At 45.8% G+C, this 20,784-nt stretch overlaps 1 protein-coding gene across 2 annotated transcripts in view; it reads right to left on the reverse strand.

Annotated features, from left to right (window-relative positions):
- Positions 1 to 15,789, reverse strand: part of BCLAF3 (BCLAF1 and THRAP3 family member 3) — a 123,098-nt gene extending 107,309 nt beyond the window's left edge. For both annotated transcript variants that reach the window (XM_073667469.1, XM_073667468.1), the window contains exon 1: positions 15,558 to 15,789. The gene's annotated coding sequence lies outside the window, so the exon portion shown is untranslated. The remainder of the gene's footprint in view (positions 1 to 15,557) is intronic.
- Positions 15,790 to 20,784: the final 4,995 nt, after the last annotated feature.

Here is a 20,784-nt window from a genome sequence, read left to right on the forward strand (position 1 = left end):
TTTCATCTAGCTGTGTATACCATACGCTCACTGTTAGTTTTCCGATAACAGGCCTGTTAGTGCGAACAGCCTGTGGCCTCCTCCGTTGATCGTCAGCCAATTGTGTAATTGTCCGGACAATAGGGAGCAGCAGAGAGCTGTTCGCTCCAAAGATCACAACAAGTGGTTCTGAGTAACCTTTCCGGGCTATGATATTGGGATAATCTTGACATGATCCTTTGTGGTTGTTAAAAAGAAAAATAGACAAATATTTCTTTTTTTTCTTTACATAGCCTCCCAATATCAGAATATGCGCATGCAAGATAAAACAAAAAAAATGTGCCTGGCCAGGAAGGGGGAAAAATGGCCCGGTCATGAACCGGTTAACAAATGTTTAATAAGGTTTGGGGTTTTTCCCCCCAATTTTTATGCAAAAAAAAATCAGAAATCAAGCATGTATTTTTAATTAAGGCCACTTGCATTAGCGTTATTGTCCATGTACGACATGTGAAGTCAACGTGTTTCATGACTTCTTACAGTCAGGCCATGTGACATACAGTACATGTTCTAGTTCTATCAAGAAAACATTTAGTAAGTGAAACATATTTTTCCAAAACCGACATTTCATAATAATGTGGAAAAATGTGCAATAATGGGGGTGGGGCGCACATTTTCCAGTATTACTTTATGATGAAATAATTCCTGCTAAATCATCCAACCCCCAAAAAATGCCAAAAAATGTAAGAGTGACTACTGAGCTACATTTACCAGAAGCATCATCCACCTTTAAGATTCATACACTATGGAGGATCTTGGAAGAGTGCCACGTGCACAAGTGAAATAAAGGTGGAGGACAAACAAAGAAGAAAAGAAACTGATCACTGACCGGCATTTTACAGCTAGCAAATAGCAGCTCAGACGTTTTCTAGACACTCAAGCGTCATTAATGTTGTTTGTCACTTTTGTGCACTGAATTGATAGGAATTTAACAATACCTCAATGATGTCACAATAATGTTAGCTATCTTAAAGGGATTATCCAAGTTTGGTACGAAAGTCTGCAGTCACTCTATATGACTGCAAGCTTGTGAATCCTTACAGCGCGTACATTGCGTGGTCAGGATTCTCTGCTGCCAGCGGCAAGACCCGGCTGTGACGTGACTGCAAGTATCAAATATCCATACTTCTGGCCACATTCCAACTAGACATGTGCGACCCTGCTCAATACACTGGTATTGAGCGAGCCCACGAATGTCTAGTTGGAATGTGGCCGGAGAATGCATATCGCATACTTGGGGTTACATGACTGATGCTGGAGAATTCTGACAGCGTGCAATGTGGGTGCTGTAAAGATTCACAAGTCTGCAGTGACGTGGAGTGTCTGCAGACTTTCGTGAAAACCTGCACAACCACTTTAAATAAACCCAGATTGCCATTCCCATCTTGTTGTGTTCTTCCCTTAGACTTCAATGGAGAAAAGTACAAAAGCAATTAATACCACATGTACACGTTTTCTTGTGCATTTCATATTGTAACAAGATGTAGTTTTCTAGAATTTTGTTTTTAAAGGGGTAGTCCACTGGACAAGTGATAACAGATAGATGTGAGTATTGTGTCATCCACATATCACCAGTATGGGGAGATCTACCCTGGCTGTCTACTGTAAGTTGAATGCAGCAGTAGGTAGAGCAGGCACGCTCCAGCACCATTCAGTCTACAACACTGAGAAAGCTAGCGCAGTCCTCAGAAGTAATTCAGAACAAGACATGGACGCCAGCAAAACAAACTAATTAACATTCCCATTAGATTTTATTGTTTACTATGTTAAGAAACAGAGCAGGGCGTCCGTGCATCATAAAGAGTGTGCTGTGCTCCCACCTTCTAAAAACTTACCAAGTGACCTTTGTACTAACTTCACCTAAAATAACTAAAAAAAATCATGTTACATTAAGAAATCAAAGCCGTTCCCACAATTTAGAGATTAAGAAAACTTTTAAGTGAAGAGGCAAAATTAAAGTGACTCTGATGTGAGAAGAAACATTATGCAATGCATAGTATTAGTTACCTCTATGAAAAGAACACCAAAAAAACCCAAACAAAAATAATTTCAAGAAAATAATCCAAATTATATAATCTCTACACCCATGAAGATTATAGATCTCTGTACGCATCTTGGAAACACTTGTGAATTTGGTCACGTGTAAAACCTCAGCATCGGGCATACTGCGTATTCAGGTCAGGACAAACTACTGATCTTTTCCAACACCTGAAGGTCCATTTACAATGGCACCAAATGATCATTGATTGGTAAACATCGGTACAAACATCGGTAACCTGTTTACACAGACAGGCCGACAGGCCGATGTGCACGGAGCGATCTGTAATAGACCGCTCAGTCCACATAGGCTGCCATAGTTCAAGGCAGTGCGAGTCCTGGTTACACAGAAAATGCACCACTGAGAATGAGAGCGATGGACAAAAGATAATTTCAGCAGTCTGTTTACACTGAAAGATTATCTTGAGAAAGCTCCTCTTTCAATGTAAATGCAGCTTGAGTGTCCTACCCTATCGCTTAGTTTAATTTTGTCCCATGTTTCAGAGCTGTGGAGTCGGTAAGCCAAACCTCCGACTCAGACTCCAACTCCTCAATTTTCATGACACCGACTCCAACTCAGACTCCCTCATACATGGCTCATGTTTAAGTGATAAATTTACTGTAGCACAGATTAATCGCAGCTAAAAGTCTAGACCCTTAGATCAGGAATAGGACATTTCATAAATTTCCCAAATTTTTATGAAAAAAGTATTCCCCACAAACTGCACTGAACTACTGTATCCAATTTATTATATATTTTAGGAGTTGGAGTCGGTCCATTTTATACCGACTCCAATTACGACTCCACCAAAATGGACACGGACTCCATAGCCCTGATGTTGATGAAGGCACCAGACCGCAACATCACTATTAGTACGTTATACACAACGGAAGCAACACAGTGCTTCACCGTATACAGTCTGTGCACAATGCCTAAATATAAGGGGATGTTCACATGGCAAGTAAGGGAGCTGCAAATGCAGAGGTGGCTGCGTGTACAGCACAAAACTGCTGAAACTAGACTAGTGTTGGCACAGTTGGCAGAACATTACCGAAAGACAGCTAAAGGCCCCGTCACACTTAGCGACGCTGCAACGATCCCGACAACGATGCGACCTGTCAGGGATCGTTGCTGCGTCGCTATGTGGTCGCTGGTGAGCTGTCAAACAGGCAGGCTCACCAACGATCAGGGGAGCAGCGACATCGTGGAAAGAAGCTTTCCATGATGTCCTGCTCCTGGTTACAAGCCTGCTGAAGCAGGAGCAGGCTGGTAACCATGATAAACAGCGGGTTACTAGGGGCACACGCGCTCCTAGTAACCCGTTGTTTATCATGGTTACCACTCTGCTAGGGAGAGCAACGACCAAAAAATGGTCCAGGACACTTTGCAGCGATCAGCGACCTCACAGCAGGGGCCTGATCGTTGCAAAGTGTCACACATAGCGACATCGCTGGTGAGGTCGCTGTTGCGTCACCAAAACCGTGACTCAGCAGCGATCTCGCTATGTGAGACGGGGGCTTTACAGACTGGTCTGACCACTGAAATGGCGCCACTGATGCCCCAGCCGTCTTACCAGGAGATTATAAGCCATTTTGATAATTTATCACATTTCCTGCTTTGTAACAATTTGAAAATTTGTAACAACTTTAAAGGAGTTTTCCACTACTAGGATATTAAGGAACTATGCTTCATATAAGTCATCAATATTGGATCAGTCAGTGTCCGACACCTGGCACTCCGAATGATCAGCTCTTTATATCTATAGCATAGGTTGGATGTACACTGCTTACAGAAAAAAACACCACCGATCCATCACACTTTTTAGTTCTCGCTACTGCAAATCCTATCCTGAACACGGTGTTAAAGCAGTGGCGTTCAATTCCGTACAAAGTTTAGCGGATGTCAGACCCCCATTGATCCTCAATAGCCTAGTAGAGGAAAACCTCTTCACCAAATAGACACCAAACCTGTCACGGGTAATATTTTAATACACATTTTGGAATAATCAGGATGCAGAATTTCTTTTTACCATTTATATTGGCAAATTATTGTTAATTCGCATTCGTACAAAAACTTGTTTCCAGATAAATCGAGCAGTGTAAAAAGGCTGCCAATAACCTGATGAAGGAGCAAAACGCTCATTGATTGGATGAAATGATTTTTAAAGCTTGCCTAACAAGCATTGCTCTCGTCAGCACATTGTCTTGTATAAACAGGTGATGTGATTCAATGACGGTCAATGTGCACAGTACAATTACCGATCGTTCTGTGCACATTGGAAGTGTAGTCGGTGTGCCTAAACTGGCTAATATATGACTACTACTCAGCGATTCTTTAACAGTCAGCATAGGTTAGTGTAAACCCACCCTGAGGAGGGCAGGAAAATCTGCGCCTCCTCAGTACTACAGGATTTAGGAAATTATTTCTTCATCATGTACCAAAATACTGCACAGTACTGCAACGCCAGCAGTCAGGCAGAAATGCAGCGTTCAAAGGATTTACAAGATTGTTTGGTTTCATCTCTGAGGACCACAAATGTTGCATAGTATGAAACAAGTAAAGAAACCTAACATTATCTATAACTTAATAGGTCCCTAAATTAGTAACGATAGGTGCCCAGTTGCATCATAATTTCCAGTAATAACCAAATCAATGATGTAGGACACATCATGTAACAGATACATACATTGCCAGATGGAGCCCAATGACCCAGTGGGGTCCATCAAAATTTCCACCATTTCAATGGCAAAAAGAGAACGGCATGGTGCGTAGCCATTGAAGGTGACATAATGGAAGTTAGAGCCGTTTCATGGCAGAGTAGCCTAAATCAGAAGTTAAACCTCCAGGCAAACTTCTAGTATAAGTATGCATATTGTGGTTTCTGTAGCATTCCATTGCATATAGATAGGATCTGTTCTCCCTGCCAAACAAAATCAGTTTGTTGTTGAGACTGGTTGGAATAACTGTGATTGTAGCATAATGTTATAAACTCACAATAAGGATATTTACAACCTAGTATAACTTTCATTACACGCTGATTTTTAGGGCATGTGCACACGTTAAGTATTTGGTGCAGGAATTTACGCATCTCTTGGCAGGAAGAATGCAGCGGCGAAAAAGCGCATTTTTGCTGTGTTTTTTAGGCTGCATGCCTACTATGCATTTTTCAAGCATTTCTGCTGCGGAATTTCCGCAGAGAAAACGCTTAAAAAAAGCTTGGTAATACGTGCCCCATGGTCCCCAATGATAATCCTCATGTGCTGTGCACATGCTGCGGAAATTACCGCTGAGGAAAATTCCGCAGCATGTCCATTATTTTTGCGGAAACGCGGCGTAATTGCCGCCATTGAATCGCTTAATATCCGCATGACTACATGTGCACATGCGGATATTCTGCGATTCAATGTGCGGATGGTACCCGGGTCTGGAGAAGAGGAGACTCTCATCCAGAGCCGGGTACCATAGTACCTGTTAAAAAAAAAAAATTTAAATAAAAAATATACATTATACTTACCTTCTGATGGCCCCCAGTCTTCTCTCTGGTGCGTCCTGGCTCCTCGATGGCGTAAAAGGACCTGCAGTGATGTCATTTAGTCATGTGTCAGGTCACGTGCCCGCTGACGTCGGCGGTCGCGTGACCTGTCACATGACTAAATTATTTCATGGAAGGTCCTTTTACACCACCACGAGCCGCCCAAGACACCAGAAGCACCAGAGAGAAGACTGGGGGCCATCAGAAGGTGAGTATAATGTATATTTTTTATTTTAAATTTTACCATTTGCATTCTTTTTTTAACTATTACTTGGTCACACTATATAAATCCATGCCGGTTGCATGGATTTATATAGTGCGACCAAGTTGTCAAGCACTTTTCCAAGTGATGCTAAAATCGCTTGGAAAAGCACTTGATAACCTGCATGCAAAAACGCTTGACAAACGCTTCTACCTGGCGGGAAAAACGCATGTAAAATCCGCATGCATTTTTCATGCCAGGGAGATGCAGAAAAAAATCAGCAACATTTCTGCATCGTGGGCACTTAGCCTTACTTGTGTTTTTTGGTGCAAATTTTTCCCCACTCATTAGTATGGGTGAAATTTGCAGCAAAAACGCTGAAAGAATTGACCTTCTGTAGATTTAAATCTGCAAGTCACAAATAAGCAATGTGGGCATGAGACTTCAGGATTCTCACTCACTTTGCTGCCAATCACAGCTCAGAAGAGTCTGGGACTGATAGATCAGATGCAGAGCTGTGATTGGCTGCGTTTGGGAAAGAGGGGTGAAAGCACAGGAAAAGTTCCACTACTATGCTACTCAATACGTCTTATTTTTTTAGTGGTATGCCAACATAGAGGACATTATTTTGGCCTTTGCGAACCGGTTTAACATTTACTTTGGTAACTTTCACAATGTGCACAATAAATGTACCGTACATCACAAACATGAACATAGGTTTAATATTTACAGTTGCAATTAGAATTATCCAACTCCCTTTACCAATTAGGTTTACTAATAAAATGTATAAACTTTCTTATGTTTGCAATAAAACAATCAAACAAGAACAAATTCTAATGCTCAACCCAACTAATATAACAAGTGGTTTCTCCCAATTCAACACAAAATTGCACTTTAAATAACTACTGTAGTCGCAGAATTATTCAACTCCTTCATGATAAGCGTCTTTAGTACTTAGAAAAACACTATTGGTTGCTATAATCTGCTGTAAACATGATGCATAGCCAGACAGGACGCTTAGCCCGTTCCACATGGTCAATTTCCTCCAACTCACACATTTTCTCTGGACTGCATGCAGCAACTGCCTTCTTAAAATTCACCTTAAAGATTTTCTATAAGGTTCAAGTCAGGCGACTGTGATGGTCCCTACAGAATCTTCCAGAAATTCTTCTGAAACCAAACTTTGTTGGGACTATTAAGTATGCTTGGGATCATTATCCCATTGGAACGTAAATGACACCCAAACTGCAGCTTTCAAACAGAAAAGTTTCTTGATACTTGACTGTAAATACTTTTATGCCCAAAAATGACAAAAGTATTCTCAGAGTGATACTTTTATTGGCTAACCAGAAAAATATATACACTGCTCAAAAAAATAAAGGGAACACTTAAACAACAGAATATAACTCCAAGTAAGGCTATGTGCCCACGATGCAGAAATGAAGCAGAAAATTTCTGCATCTCCCTGGCAGAAAAAACGCATGCAGATTGTACATTTGTTTTTCCTGCGTAATACATGCGCAAACAGCATGGATTTATATAGTGTGACCTTTAAAATGGTTAAAAATAAAAAAATAAACCTTGATACTTACCTTCCGATGGCCCGGCGTGTGTTGCTGCGCTCCTTCCTGGTTGCTAGCTGATCGCGGGACACTGCACTGAAAGACCTGCCGTCACATGACTGTGACGTCAGCGCAGGTCCTTCAGTCTGCTGGCAAGCACAGGGAAGGAGACCAGGGGCCGTTGGAAGGTGAATATAATCTTTATTTTTTATTTTATTCTTTTTTTTTACAGTTTCTATGGTACCTGGGTGTGGAGGAGAGTCTTCTCTTTTCCACACTCGGGTACCATCCGCACATTAGAACGCACCAATTACGCAAGTACAGATGCAGTCTTGCGGAATTGGCGCGTTCTAATGCAAGTCAATGGCGGCAAAAACGCAGCGCTTCCGCAAAATTAATGGACATGCTGCAGATTTTTGAGCGCAGCATAAACGCTGCGGAAAAATCCGCAGCATCGGCATTGAAAGTGCGGAATTGCAAAGGGGACCATGGCAGAAGGCTTACCATGCGTTTCCCAAAAGTTTACGCTGCGGAAATTTCCGCAGCAAAAACGCTTGAAAAAAAGCATCGTGGGCACATACCCTGAATCAAACTTCTGTGAAATCAAACTGTCCACTTAGGAAGCAACACTGATTGACAATCAATTTCACATGCTGCTGTGCAAATGGAATAGACAATAGATGGAAATTATTGGCAATTATCAAGACACACTCAATAAAGGAGGGGACCACAGACCACATCTCAGTACCAATGGTTTCTGGCTGATGTTTTGGTAGTGCTTTCACACTCGTAGTAGCATGAGACGGACTCTAGAAACCACAGAAGTTTCTCAGGTAGTGCAGCTCATCCAGGATGGCACATCAATGCGAGCTGTGGCAAGAAGGTTTGCGGTGTCTGTCAGCGTAGTGTCCAGAGGCTGGAGGCGCTACCAGGAGACAGGCCAGTACACCAGGAGACGTGGAGGGTGCTGTAGGAGGGCAACAACCCAGCAGCAGGACCGCTACCTCCGCCTTTGTGCAAGGAGGAAAAGGAGGAGCACTGCCAGAGCCCTGCAGAATGACATCCAGTAGGCCACAAATGAGCATGTGTCTGCACAAACGGTTAGAAACCGACTCCATGAGGGTGGTATGAGGGCCCGACGTCTACAGATGGAGGTTGTGCTCACAGCCCAACACAGTGCAGGACACTTGGCATTTGCCACAGAACACCAGGATTGACAAAGTCGCCACTGGCGCCCTGTGCTCTTCACAGATGAAAGCAGGTTCACACTGAGCACATGTGACAGACGTGACAGAGTCTGGAGACGCCGTGGAGAGCGATCTGCTGCCTGCAACATCCTTCAGCATGACCGGTTTGGCAGAGGGTTAGTAATGGTGTGGGTGGAATATCTTTGGAGGGCCGCACAGCCCTCCATGTGCTCGCCAAAGGTAGCCTGACTGCCATTAGGTACCGAGATGAGATCCTCAGACCCCTTGTGAGACCATATGCTGGTGCAGTTGGCCCTGGGTACCTCCTAATGCAGGACAATGTCAGACCTCATGTGGCTGGAGTGTGTCAGCAGTTCCTGCAAGATGAAGGCATTGAAGCTATGGACTGGTCCGCCCGTTCCCCAGACCTGAATCCGATTGAGCACATCTGGGACATGTCTCGCTCCATCCACCAACGTCACGTTGCACCACAGACTGTCCAGGAGTTGGTGGGTGTTTTAGTCCAGGTCTGGGAGGAGATCCCACAGGAGACCATCCGCAACCTCATCAGGAGCATGCCCAGGCATTGTAGGGAGTTCATACAGGCACGGGGAGGCCACACACAATACTGAGCCTCATTTTGACTTGTTTTAAGGACATTACATCAAAGTTGGATCAGCCTGTAGTGTGTTTTTCCACTTTAATTCAAAAGTTTGGACACACCTTCTCATTTAAAGATTTTTCTGTATTTTCATGACTATGAAAATTGTACATTCACACTGAAGGCATCAAAACTATGAATTAACACATGTGGAACTATATACTTAACAAAAAAGTGTGAAACAACTGAAAATATGTCTTATATTCTAGGTTCTTCAGAGTAGCCACCTTTTGCTTTGATGACTGCTTTGCACACTCTTGGCATTCTCTTGATGAGCTTCAAGAGGAAGTCACCGGAAATGGCCTTCCAACAATCTTGAAGGAGTTCCCAGAGTAGCTTAGCACTTGTTGGCCCTTTTGCCTTCACTCTGCGGTCCAGCTCACCCCAAACCATCTCGATTGGGTTCAGGTCTGGTGACTGTGGAGGCCAGGTCATCTGGCGTAGCACCCCATCACTCTCATTCTTGGTCAAATAGCCCTTACACAGCCTGGAGGTGTGTTTGGGGTCATTGTCCTTTTGAAAACTAAATGATGGTCCAACTAAACGCAAACCGGATGGAATTGCATGCCGCTGCAAGATGCTGTGGTAGCCATGCTGGTTCAGTATGCCTTCAATTTTGAATAAATCCCCAACAGTGTCACCAGCAAAGCACCCCCACACCATCACACCTGCTCCACCATGCTTCACGGTGGGAACCAGGTATGCAGAGTCCATCCGTTCACCTTTTCTGCGTCGCACAAAGACACGGTGGTTGGAACCAAAGATCTCAAATTTGGTCTCATCAGACCAAAGCACAGATTTCCACTGATCTAATGTCCAATGTCCATTCCTTGTGTTCTTCAGCCCAAACAAGTCTCTTCTGCTTGTTGCCTGTCCTTAGCAGCTATTTTACCATGATTTTTCACACTGACTGACCTTCATTTCTTAAAGTAATGATGGCCACTCGTTTTTCTTTACTTAGCTGCTTTTTTCTTGCCATAATACAAATTCTAACAGTCTATTCAGTAGGACTATCAGCTGTGTATCCACCAGACTTCTGCACAACACAACTGATGGTCCCAACCCCATTTATAAGGCAAGAAATCCCACTTATTAAACCTGACAGGGCACACCTGTAAAGTGAAAACCATTTCCGGTGACTACCTCTTGAAGCTCATGAAGAGAATGCCAAGAGTGTGCAAAGCAGTCATCAAAGCAAAAGGTGGCTACTTTGAAGAACCTAGAATAGAAGACATATTTTCAGTTGTTTCACACTTTTTTGTTAAGTATATAATTCCACATTTGGTAATTCATAGTTTTGATGCCTTCAGTGTGAATGTACAATTTTCATAGTCATGAAAATACAGAAAAATCTTTAAATGAGAAGGTGTGTCCAAACTTTTGGTCTGTACTGTATATATAGTAGAAAATTCAAGCTAACATCTGTTTGGCTGTTCAGATTCCAAATGTGTTAAACCAGTGAAATGCCGAATCACTTTATGGCCACAATATTTGCAAAGTAACCGCCCAAAATACTTGTGTCATTGATTATCCAAAACATGCTTCAACTGGGTGAAAGAGTCCACACACCCTTGTAGAGATCTTGTACTGTCACTCACATTCACTGCATGAACTTATGATGCTATTTCCAGTATAAAGGAACTACAGGGTTTCTTTCATCCTTATTGCCAAGTGGTTTATAGGACTTCTTGTAGAAGAGAAAAAAAACAAAAGATGTGCTGCCCATAATCATACCCTGTAACCACCCCTCGAAACTGACCTCACCAGGAGAGGGGCATGTGCGAATGTGAGCATCCCTAAGGCTATGTGCCCACGATGCAGAAATGAAGCGGAAGATTTCCGCTTCATTTCTGCATGTCGTTGCCCGGAAAAACGCGTGCGGAATTTGACATGTGTTTTTCGCGCGTTTTTCACATGCGGAATTGCCTTGCGTTTTTCCAATGCACTGTAGATGGCAATTCCGAATGCGTAAATGCACAAATAATGGACATGCTGCGGAATTTTCCGCACATCAAAAACGCTGCGGAAAATTCCGCAGCATGAGCATTGCAATTGCGGAATTACATAGGGGACCATGGGAGAAGGCTTACCAAGCGTTTACGGTGCAAAAATGCTTGAAAAACGCATCGTGGGCATGGACCCCAAGACGTTTTTGGAAGTGTTCCAGGGTAGAAGAAGATAGGTTTAAGCCACCCACCAGGATTTACATTTTGGAAGGTGTGCATATTAGTTTTTGACCACAGAAGACCATGACGCCACTTTGGATAAACATCATTGTCTCCAGCAGTGCTTAGCGTTGTATGAGGCACAAGACGTCACTGTGGATGACAATTCCTCGCCAAATGATAAGTGTGACCACAGAGGTATGGCAGGCATAGTCCGCTTTATAGCTTTAAATTGCAGCTTTTGTAGATCCTATCCAATGCCACAAGACTACAGCGCCCTGCAGCTTACTCACCGATGCCTCATAATAAGTGCTGCGGACTTAATCTAGCGAGTCATGTGGTTTCAGCTCATGTAACTTACCTTCAAGGGGTTGTCCACTGATAAATGTCAATACTTCTCATGCTTGCTCTCTTAAAAAAGAAGAAATTCAGCCTTACTCTCTTACTGCCGCTCCAGCTCGCTCTTTCTTAACATGACTGACAGGTTTTTGTTGACATCACGACTACAGAACATGACTGCTGCAGCCAATCATTCTGCTCAGCAGTCTGGTGCAGTCTGCCTTGGCATCAGCGCTGAGCCCCAGTGACTGGCTGCAGCAGTCATATGTTGTGCATAGGAAGAGAGGCGGCCCTGGAGCAGTGGTCCGTAAGTAAGGCTGACTGGTAACTTTACACATAAGCCTATGGAGTAATACATTAATTAAAAAGCGGATAAACCCAAACACTTTCTGGCTTTCCACAATGCAAAAAAGTGGATACAAACTTTAAATCTGGACTTAAGGTGATGTAGCAATTATATTTTTTCTAATTAAAAGCATATACTGAAACGTTGCTTTCCTGTAAATTATTTCATTTTCTGGACAGACAGTCACAATCCGTCATGACGGTCATGATGGAATGAGAATCAAGAAACTTGACTAGGATGTAATGAGACTGGTAGCAAGAGATAAATCAACTGAAGTTGGCCGAGGACAAAATGAAGAGACCTGACTAGTCCGATGATGTCCCCGGCGTTTCAAACTATGCTGTGGCGTTTCAGAGTAAAACATACCCGGCTGCAGTCGTGCCTGGCTCGGATTCATGCTGCCCGTAATTAGTCAAATGACAGGTTCCTTTAATGGGATGTCTAATTAGAGACAACCCCTTTTAGAGGGCAACTGCAGATACGATTGGCTAGGTATGGCTCCCAGGAAAGTTGATTTTTGTCAAGGAAATCCCTGTATTTCCATACAATGTATATTACATTTGAAGGGCTGCTATGTAAGGCTACATTCTCACAATGAGCTTTTGATGCGTTTTTTTTGCTGCAGTGTCTTACAGTTCCAGCAAACTGGATGGGATTTAGGCCGGTTTCACACGTCTTGATATTTCCAGTACCGGAAAAAACTATACACCGGAGAAATCCGTGCCCTGTGTGTCCGTTATGTGTGGCATCCGTGTGCTGCATCTGGATCACACGGACGGGCGCCTGGGAATCAGCGCTACAGGTAGCGCTGTTCCCAGGCACCGGTGCTGAACACTGCCCACATCATGGTTCCCTGCCGGCGCTGTGATCAGCACCAGCAGGGACAATGATGAGGGTACTAAAAGTGTACCCTCAGTGTCTCCACCTCTAAAATGAAGAATAAAATAATAAAATCCTTATACTCACCTCTCCTAGGTGTCCCCCGCTGTCATCCATGTGACTGCTGCAGCAGAGAAGCCGGGGAGAATGAGCCGCTCACAGAGTACACTACTACTACCCTTATCATGGTCCCTGCTGGTGCTGATCACAGAGCAGGCAGGGAACCACGATGAGGGCAGTGTTCAGCACCGGCACTTGGGAACAGTGCGATTCCCAGGCGCCGGTACATGTCACACGAATGACACAAGGATGACGTTTTGTGGACCGTGTGTTCGCAAAAAAACTGACTTGTCTCCGTGTGGAGCACACGGGCACGGGGTCGGCAAAAACACATTGAGATATACACAGACCCATTCATTTGAATAGGTCTGCATGTCAGTGTCTCCGGTACATGTGGAAACTGTCACCATTCGTACTGGAGATACTGACTTGTGAAAGAGGCCTTATATATATCTCATATCCACTGTGCTTCTTTCACTCAGCGTAAACTGACCTGCAGTGTTTGTTTGTTTCAAATCTCCAACATGTCAATTTCTCTTGCGGATGAGCTGAGTTTTATGTGCGGAGTTTTCCCATAGACTTGCATTAAATGAGGAAAATCCGCAGGTAAAAAAAAAATGCACGTGCGTTGTTAGTGTATTTCCACGGTGGAAATGCACCAAAAACAAATATAATCTACACCTAAGTATATCAGAGTTTTGTCAAAGCCAAAAACAAAGCAGCTTTATTTAAAGCATTACACACCAAAAAGACAAAACGAAGCATCAAAAATGCAATGAAAAAACGCAAGTAACCTAATTTAAATAATAGGAGCAGAAAACCTGCAGTCAAGAACTCACCCAGAGTTTCAGGTGGGAACGTAGCCTTGTGCTGTATTTCCCCATCAGCAGCAGCTCTCTAATGTGGGTCACAGGTCCGATCCCAATAGGGAATATGCTAAAATATACATTTTTGAAATGTAAATGAGGCTGACGTCTGCCGTGTCCCATTACACAATCTTGTAGAGTTCCTAGATGGATCCTTGTGCCTGGCTGTGGCCATGTGTCCATCCTGCTCCCCAGCTCATTGCTCACTACATACACGCTTGGTGAGCAAGTTATGAGAAAAGCTGTGGAGCATGCAAAGCCCGAACTATGAGGAAGGGGCTCTCTAGAGTTTGCTGCATGTGCTGAACACAGAGACACCACCCACCATTGCCTCCACACCTTTTGTCTTCTCTTGCGCCATATACATCTTTTTATTTGTACGTTCTCTAAAGTCAATTTTCTGTGTGTTCGTCTGTTTTACTTTCTTTTCAGTTCGCCCTGGTGGGCAGGATTTAGGGTTTCCAGATGTTTTCCCATCATTCATCATTTGATCACCTAATTCTTAGGGCTTGTGCAAATGACCGTGAAAATACTCTGAAGAGTGCTATCCCTCGTTTTGTTGGATCAATGTTATGCTATGGGGGGGATTATTTTCTGGGACAGAGCTGGTCCAAGAAAAAAAAAATTGCAGCATGTCTGAGTTTGAGCAGATATTCAGATCGCACTCCGCCATGGAAAACATCAGACTGCACTTGGATGACATCTGAGTGCAGTTCGATTTCTATTGACTGACGCAATGGAAAAATTTCTGTCAACATCTTCTCCTCATTTGAGAGAATGGGATCACGGTCTGATCAGATTGTAATTTGCATAATCGGCCCGATTCTCTCGGATGAGAAACTATACGGTCGTCTGCGCTGGGCACTGATTGGTAGAGGAGAGCCCTTTGATACGACGCAGAGTTCGGATACTGGAGCTCTGACGTTTTGGCCATAGGCGAAGGATGAGCCAAACTAATGGAAACTGGTGCTGAATGACCAGCCATTTATTCTTCGATCCAGGGAATATAAACCAAAGGATTGAGTTCCCCTTTAAACAGAATGACATGAGCTGAAATACGTCAGAAATTTACGTCAAGTCACCGACAGAGAAAATAAACATCAGCCAGATGGAAGGAGAAACCTGATCACATGGAGGAAGCAAGGACACCGCAAAATGTCATTAAATGTCATGACACCAAACATGGACTTTTCCTGCAAAAGCAATGAATCCCATTCACATCTGACACCCAAACACTCTAATCAATACTCAGCACTGCAGTGGTCTTCAATCAGGTCTAAGGGACTACTACTCCCAGCACGCCCCAGACACGCTGAGAGGAGTAGTTGTGTAACCATAGGAGAGCACTGTCCTACAGGCCACTGCATTGTATTATTCCAAACAGAATGGCCTCCCCAGCAATGAGCAGAAAAGCGCCCCCCAGCGGAGGAGGGGATTACAAAGGACGGAATAACAGAGCAGCACGAGGAGAGGATTACAGGGGGAATAACAAGGGGCCTGGAGGCTCCGCACCTCCAGCCGCCACCATTGCCATCTGCTGCAGCGGGACCTGCAGGGAATGTGGCCGCATGTGACATCGCTGCCCGGGGAGGGGGATCCCACAGATAAGTCATCCGCCTGCTATAAAGTACACAGTGATGACACACGTACACCCCCCCGCCCCACGTGTGACAATGAGACTTACCGGAGCGGAGAAGCGGCTGCAGCGCGGCCCGGGCTGTACACACAGGACGCGGTCTCCTTCCCTTCACCCCATGCGATCCGCTGCTGCTGCTGCTACAGTACTACGGCTCCGGCTGTGGTGTCCTCCCCCGGAAGTGGAAGCTGAGCTCAGCCCCGCACTCATCCTCACGCTGCTGCCTGGCCGGCACTCTGCATGCACCGCACCGCTGTGTGCCACCTACTCCATCACCGCACTGGCTGTGTGCTGGCATGTGCTACCTATGCTCTGCACACCATGTCCAGCTCATTATACCGCTACCCGTGCCTGGAGACTTCATCTCAGCTGCACTGTCTCATGGGAGCAGGTGCTAGTCTGCCCCTCATGCTTTAGGCCAGGGGTCTCAAACTCAGCTGGGCATATAGGCCGCACACGGAAAAACATTTAATTTGGGGGGCCACATTATTTGCATGGCAAAGTGACATTTTTAGTGATACCATTTTATTTTCTATACACCTTTTGAACTGGTCCTCATCTTGCAGACATGGTCTCTCATCCAGATTCGCCATATTGCAGACATGGTCTCCCATCCAGGGCCTTCATATTGCAGACATGGTCTCCCATCCAGGGCCTTCATATTGCAGACATGGTCTCCCATCCAGGTCCCCCATATTGCAGACATGGTCTCCCATCCAGATTCGCCATATTGCAGACATGGTCTCCCATCCAGATTCGCCATATTGCAGACATGGTCTCCCATCCAGGTCCCCCATATTGCAGACATGGTATCCAGGTCAGGTCCCCCATATTTCAGACATGGTCTCCCATCCAGGTCCCCCATATTGCAGACATGGTCTCCCATCCAGGTCCCCCCATATTACAGACATGGTCCCCATATTGCAGACATGGTCTCCCATCCAGGTCCCCCATATTGCAGACATGGTCCACCATCCCGGTCCTTATTTTGCTGACATGTCCCCCCCATACTGCGCACAGGGTCCCCACCCCATACTGCGCACAGGGTCCCCGTCCCCCCCATACTGCCCACAGGGTCCCGCATTATTTGCATAACAAAGTGACATTTTTAGTGATACCATTTTATTTTCTATACACCTTTTGAACTAGTCCTCATCTTGCAGACATGGTCTCTCATCCAGATTCGCCATATTGCAGACATGGTCTCCCATCCAGGTCCCCCGTATTGCAGACATGGTCTCCCATCCAGGTCCCCCATATTGCAGACATGGTCCCCCATATTGCAGACATGGTCTCCCATCCAGGTCCCCCATATTTCAGACATAGTCTCCCATCCAGGTCCCCCATATTGCAGACATGGTCTCCCATCCAGGTCCCCCCATATTGCAGACATGGTCCCCCATCCAGGTCCCCCCATATTGCAGACATGGTCCCCCATATTGCAGACATGGTCTCCCATCCAGGTCCCCCATATTGCAGACATGGTCCCCCATCCCGGTCCTTATTTTGCTGACATGTCCCCCCCCATACTGCGCACAGGGTCCCCCCCCCCATACTGCGCACAGGGTCCCCCCCCCATACTGCGCACAGGGTCCCCCCCCATACTGCGCACAGGGTCCGTCCCCCCCCATACTGCGCACAGGATCCCCGCCCCCCCCCCATACTGCGCACAGGGTCCCGGTCCCCCCATACTGCACACAGGGTCCCGGTCCCCCCCCATACTGCACACAGGGTCCCCGTCCCCCCCCATACTGCGCACAGGGTCCCCGTCCCCCCATACTGCGCACAGGGTCCTCGTCCCCCCATACTGCGCACAGGGTCCTCGTCCCCCCATACTGCGCACAGGGTCCTCGTCCCCCCATACTGCGTACAGGGTCCTCGTCCCCCCCCATACTGCGCTCAGGGTCCTCGTCCCCCCATACTGCGCTCAGGGTCCTCGTTCCCCCATACTGCGCTCAGGGTCCTCGTTCCCCCATACTGCGCTCAGGGTCGCTGTCCCCCCATACTGCCCTCAGGGTCCCTGTCCTCCCATACTGCGCACAGTCCCCCTCCACCATATTGAGCACAGATCCCCTGTTCTGTATTTCACATGACAGAGAAAAAAAAAATTCTCACCTGTCCTCCGTTCCCTTGGCGTCCTTTCTGCACCTGTGGCCCGCAGGCACAGACCCCGTAACGATCGCGGCTCTCTCCAGCAGCCGCGATCGTTACGGGGTCTGTGCCTGCGGGCCGCAAGAAGCAGCCGGAGGGGCCGCGTGTTTGAGACCCCTGCTTTAGGCTATATGCCCACATGCAGAAATGAAGCAGAAATTTCCTGAGCATTTCTGCATCTCCTTGGCAGAAAAAAACTTTTTTCCGCGTTTTTCCAAGCGATTTTGAGCATCACTTGGAAAAGGGCTTGACAAGCAACTGGCATGGATTTATATTGTGTGACCAACTTAGAGGAAATTTCTACTATTAAATGCTGTACCTAAAGTAAGGCTGCGTGCCCACGATGCATTTTTCATGCATTTCCTCAGAGGAAACGCATAAAAAACGCTTGGTAATCCGTCCCCCATGGTCCCCAATGGCATTCCGCAATGTCAATGCACATGCTGTGGATTTTTCCGCAGCGTTTCAGCAGCGCTCATAAATCCGCAGCATGTTCATTAATTTTGCGGAAGCGCAGCGGAATTGCCGCCATTGACTTGCATTGAGACGCATAGAATGCGTGTCTGTACATTTGTACACGCGGATTATATGCGTTTCAATGTGCGGATGGTACCCAGTTCTGGAGGAGAGAAGACTCTCATCCAGACCTGGGTACCATTGTACCTGTAAAAAAAAGAATAAAATAATAAATAAAGTTTATATTCACCTGTCCGGCGGCCCCTGCAGCGCTTACCTTCCAGGACCTGAGATGACGTCACGGTCATGTGACCGCAGGCTGTCTCGCGAGAGCCCGGCAACCAGGAAGAAGCCAGGACGAGCGCGACAGCACGCGGCGGGGGATCAGGAGTAAGTATAGCTTTATTTTTTTATTCTTACGGTCACACTATATATGCCGTTTGCATGGATTTATACAGTGTGACCTAGTTGTCATGCACTTTCCAAGTGATGCTATCGCCTGGAAAGTGCTGGTCAGTCCACATGTGTTAACACATGTGAATCCGCATGTATTCTGCAGGAAAAACACATGCACAATCTGCATGCGTTTTTTCTGGCAAGGGAGATGCAGAAACGCTGCAGAAATTTTCTGCTTCATTTCTGCATCGTGGGCACATAGCCTAAAAAAAAATAATTATAAAGTTAAAAATAAAAAAAATATTCAGTCACCTCTCCGGCAGCCCCCCGGTCTCCTGGCCGTGTCCTCTCTCCTCGGTGGCCCGTGGTGTACTGGCAGGACCCGCGGTGACGTCATTTAGTCAGCTAATGTTCATGCGACCGCTGACGTCAGGTGATGGCTGACTAAATTAAGTCACCGCAGGTCCTGCCAGTACACCGTGGGACGCGGCCGGGAGGAGACCGGGGCCACTGGAGAGGGGAGTATGAATAATTTTTCACTTTATAATTCTCTTTTTACTTACAGGTACTATGGTACCTGGGTCAGATGAGCGTCTCCTCTTCTCCAGACCCGGGTACATCCGTGCATTGAATCGCATAACATCCGCATGTGTACATGTACTCATGCGGATATTATGCGATTCAGTGCAAGTCAATGGGCACGATTTCGCCGCAAAATCGCGCCCAAATTGGTTGTGCTGTGGATTTTTCCACAATGATAATCCACAGCTGAAATTTCCGCAGCATGTGCACAGTGCATGAGGATTATCATTGGGATACATCCCAGACCTCTTAAAAAGCGATTTTAATCCGTTTCCGCAGCGGAAATGCATTAAATCCGCATCGTGGGCACACAGCCTTACACTGCTGGTAGGTATGTGCTTCTTAGTCATATGCCCACATGTAACAATTCTTTGTGGACCGTCTAAGCAGAAGATCTGCAATATATTAAGATAAATGCACATCAGGGACATTGCCAGTGATGTAGCTAGGGTCTGATGGGCTCTGCTGCAAAATTTGGACCTGGGCCCCCACCCCTACATATTGGTCAGGTGTATGGGACTTTGTAGCATTCTAAATCCTATAAGGACATACGTGCTGCCCCCACCCCTCCCTATTACATACTAATGTCCCCCATCCTGGGCCCCTGCCTGGTATTATTACAGGGCTGTGGTGTCAGTAAGCCAAACCTCCAACTCCTCAATTTCCATGACACCAACTCCGACTGCATGACTCCGACTCCCTCATACATGGCTCATGTTTAAGTGATAAATTTACTGTACCACAGATTCATCTCAGCTAAAAGTCTAGACCCTTAGATCAGGAATAGGACAGACATTTATGGGATATTTCATAACTTTCCCAAATTCTTCTGAAAAAATATTCCCCACAAACTGCATTGAACTACTGTACCCAATTTATTATATATTTTAGGAGTTGGAGTCGGTCCATTTTATACCGACTCCAACAAAATGGACACCGACTCAGACTCTACAGCCCTGCTGGCAAATATGTCGCCCATAAAGATATAGCTGGGCCTCTTCCTGGTATATATGACCCCCATCCTGATACATCCTGACACTTATCCTGGGCCCCTTCCTGGTATATATGTCTCCCATTTCAACCCATCGTGATATACAGAAAGTGTTGGGGCACCCTTGAAATTGTTCCAGAAAATTATTGCAATTAGGCTGCGTGCCCACTATGCGTTTTTTAAGCGTTTCCGCAGCGGCAATTCCGCTGCAGAAACGCTTAAAAAACGCTTGGTAGAAGGTCTGCCATGTTCCCCAATGATAATCCACATGTGCTGTGCACATGCTGCGGAAATTTCCGCTGCGGATTATCACTGCGGAATAATCCGCAGCACTACGAATTATTTTGCGGAATCGCGGCGTTTTCGCCACCATTGACTTGCATTGGACTGCATGGAATCTGCATCACTGCATCTGCAGATGCGGATACCATGCGTTTCAATTTGCGGATGGTACCCGGGTTTGGAGAAGAGGAGACTCTCCTCCGGACCCGGGTACCATGGTACCTGTAAAAAAAAAAAAAGAATTAAAAAAATATATACATTATACTCACCTTCTTATGGCTCCCGGTGTCCTTAGCGATGCGTCCTGGATTGCCGGCAGCTCGCCATGGTCTAAAAAGAGCCTGCCATGACGTCATTTAGTCATGTGACATCATGGCAGGTCCTTTTAGTCCACCGCGAGCTGCCGGCAAGCCAAGG

The sequence above is a fragment of the Phyllobates terribilis genome, unplaced genomic scaffold, assembly GCF_046119375.1.
Source record: "Phyllobates terribilis strain yellow unplaced genomic scaffold, ASM4611937v1 Scaffold_2__4_contigs__length_985480577, whole genome shotgun sequence".
NCBI lineage: Eukaryota > Metazoa > Chordata > Amphibia > Anura > Dendrobatidae > Phyllobates > Phyllobates terribilis.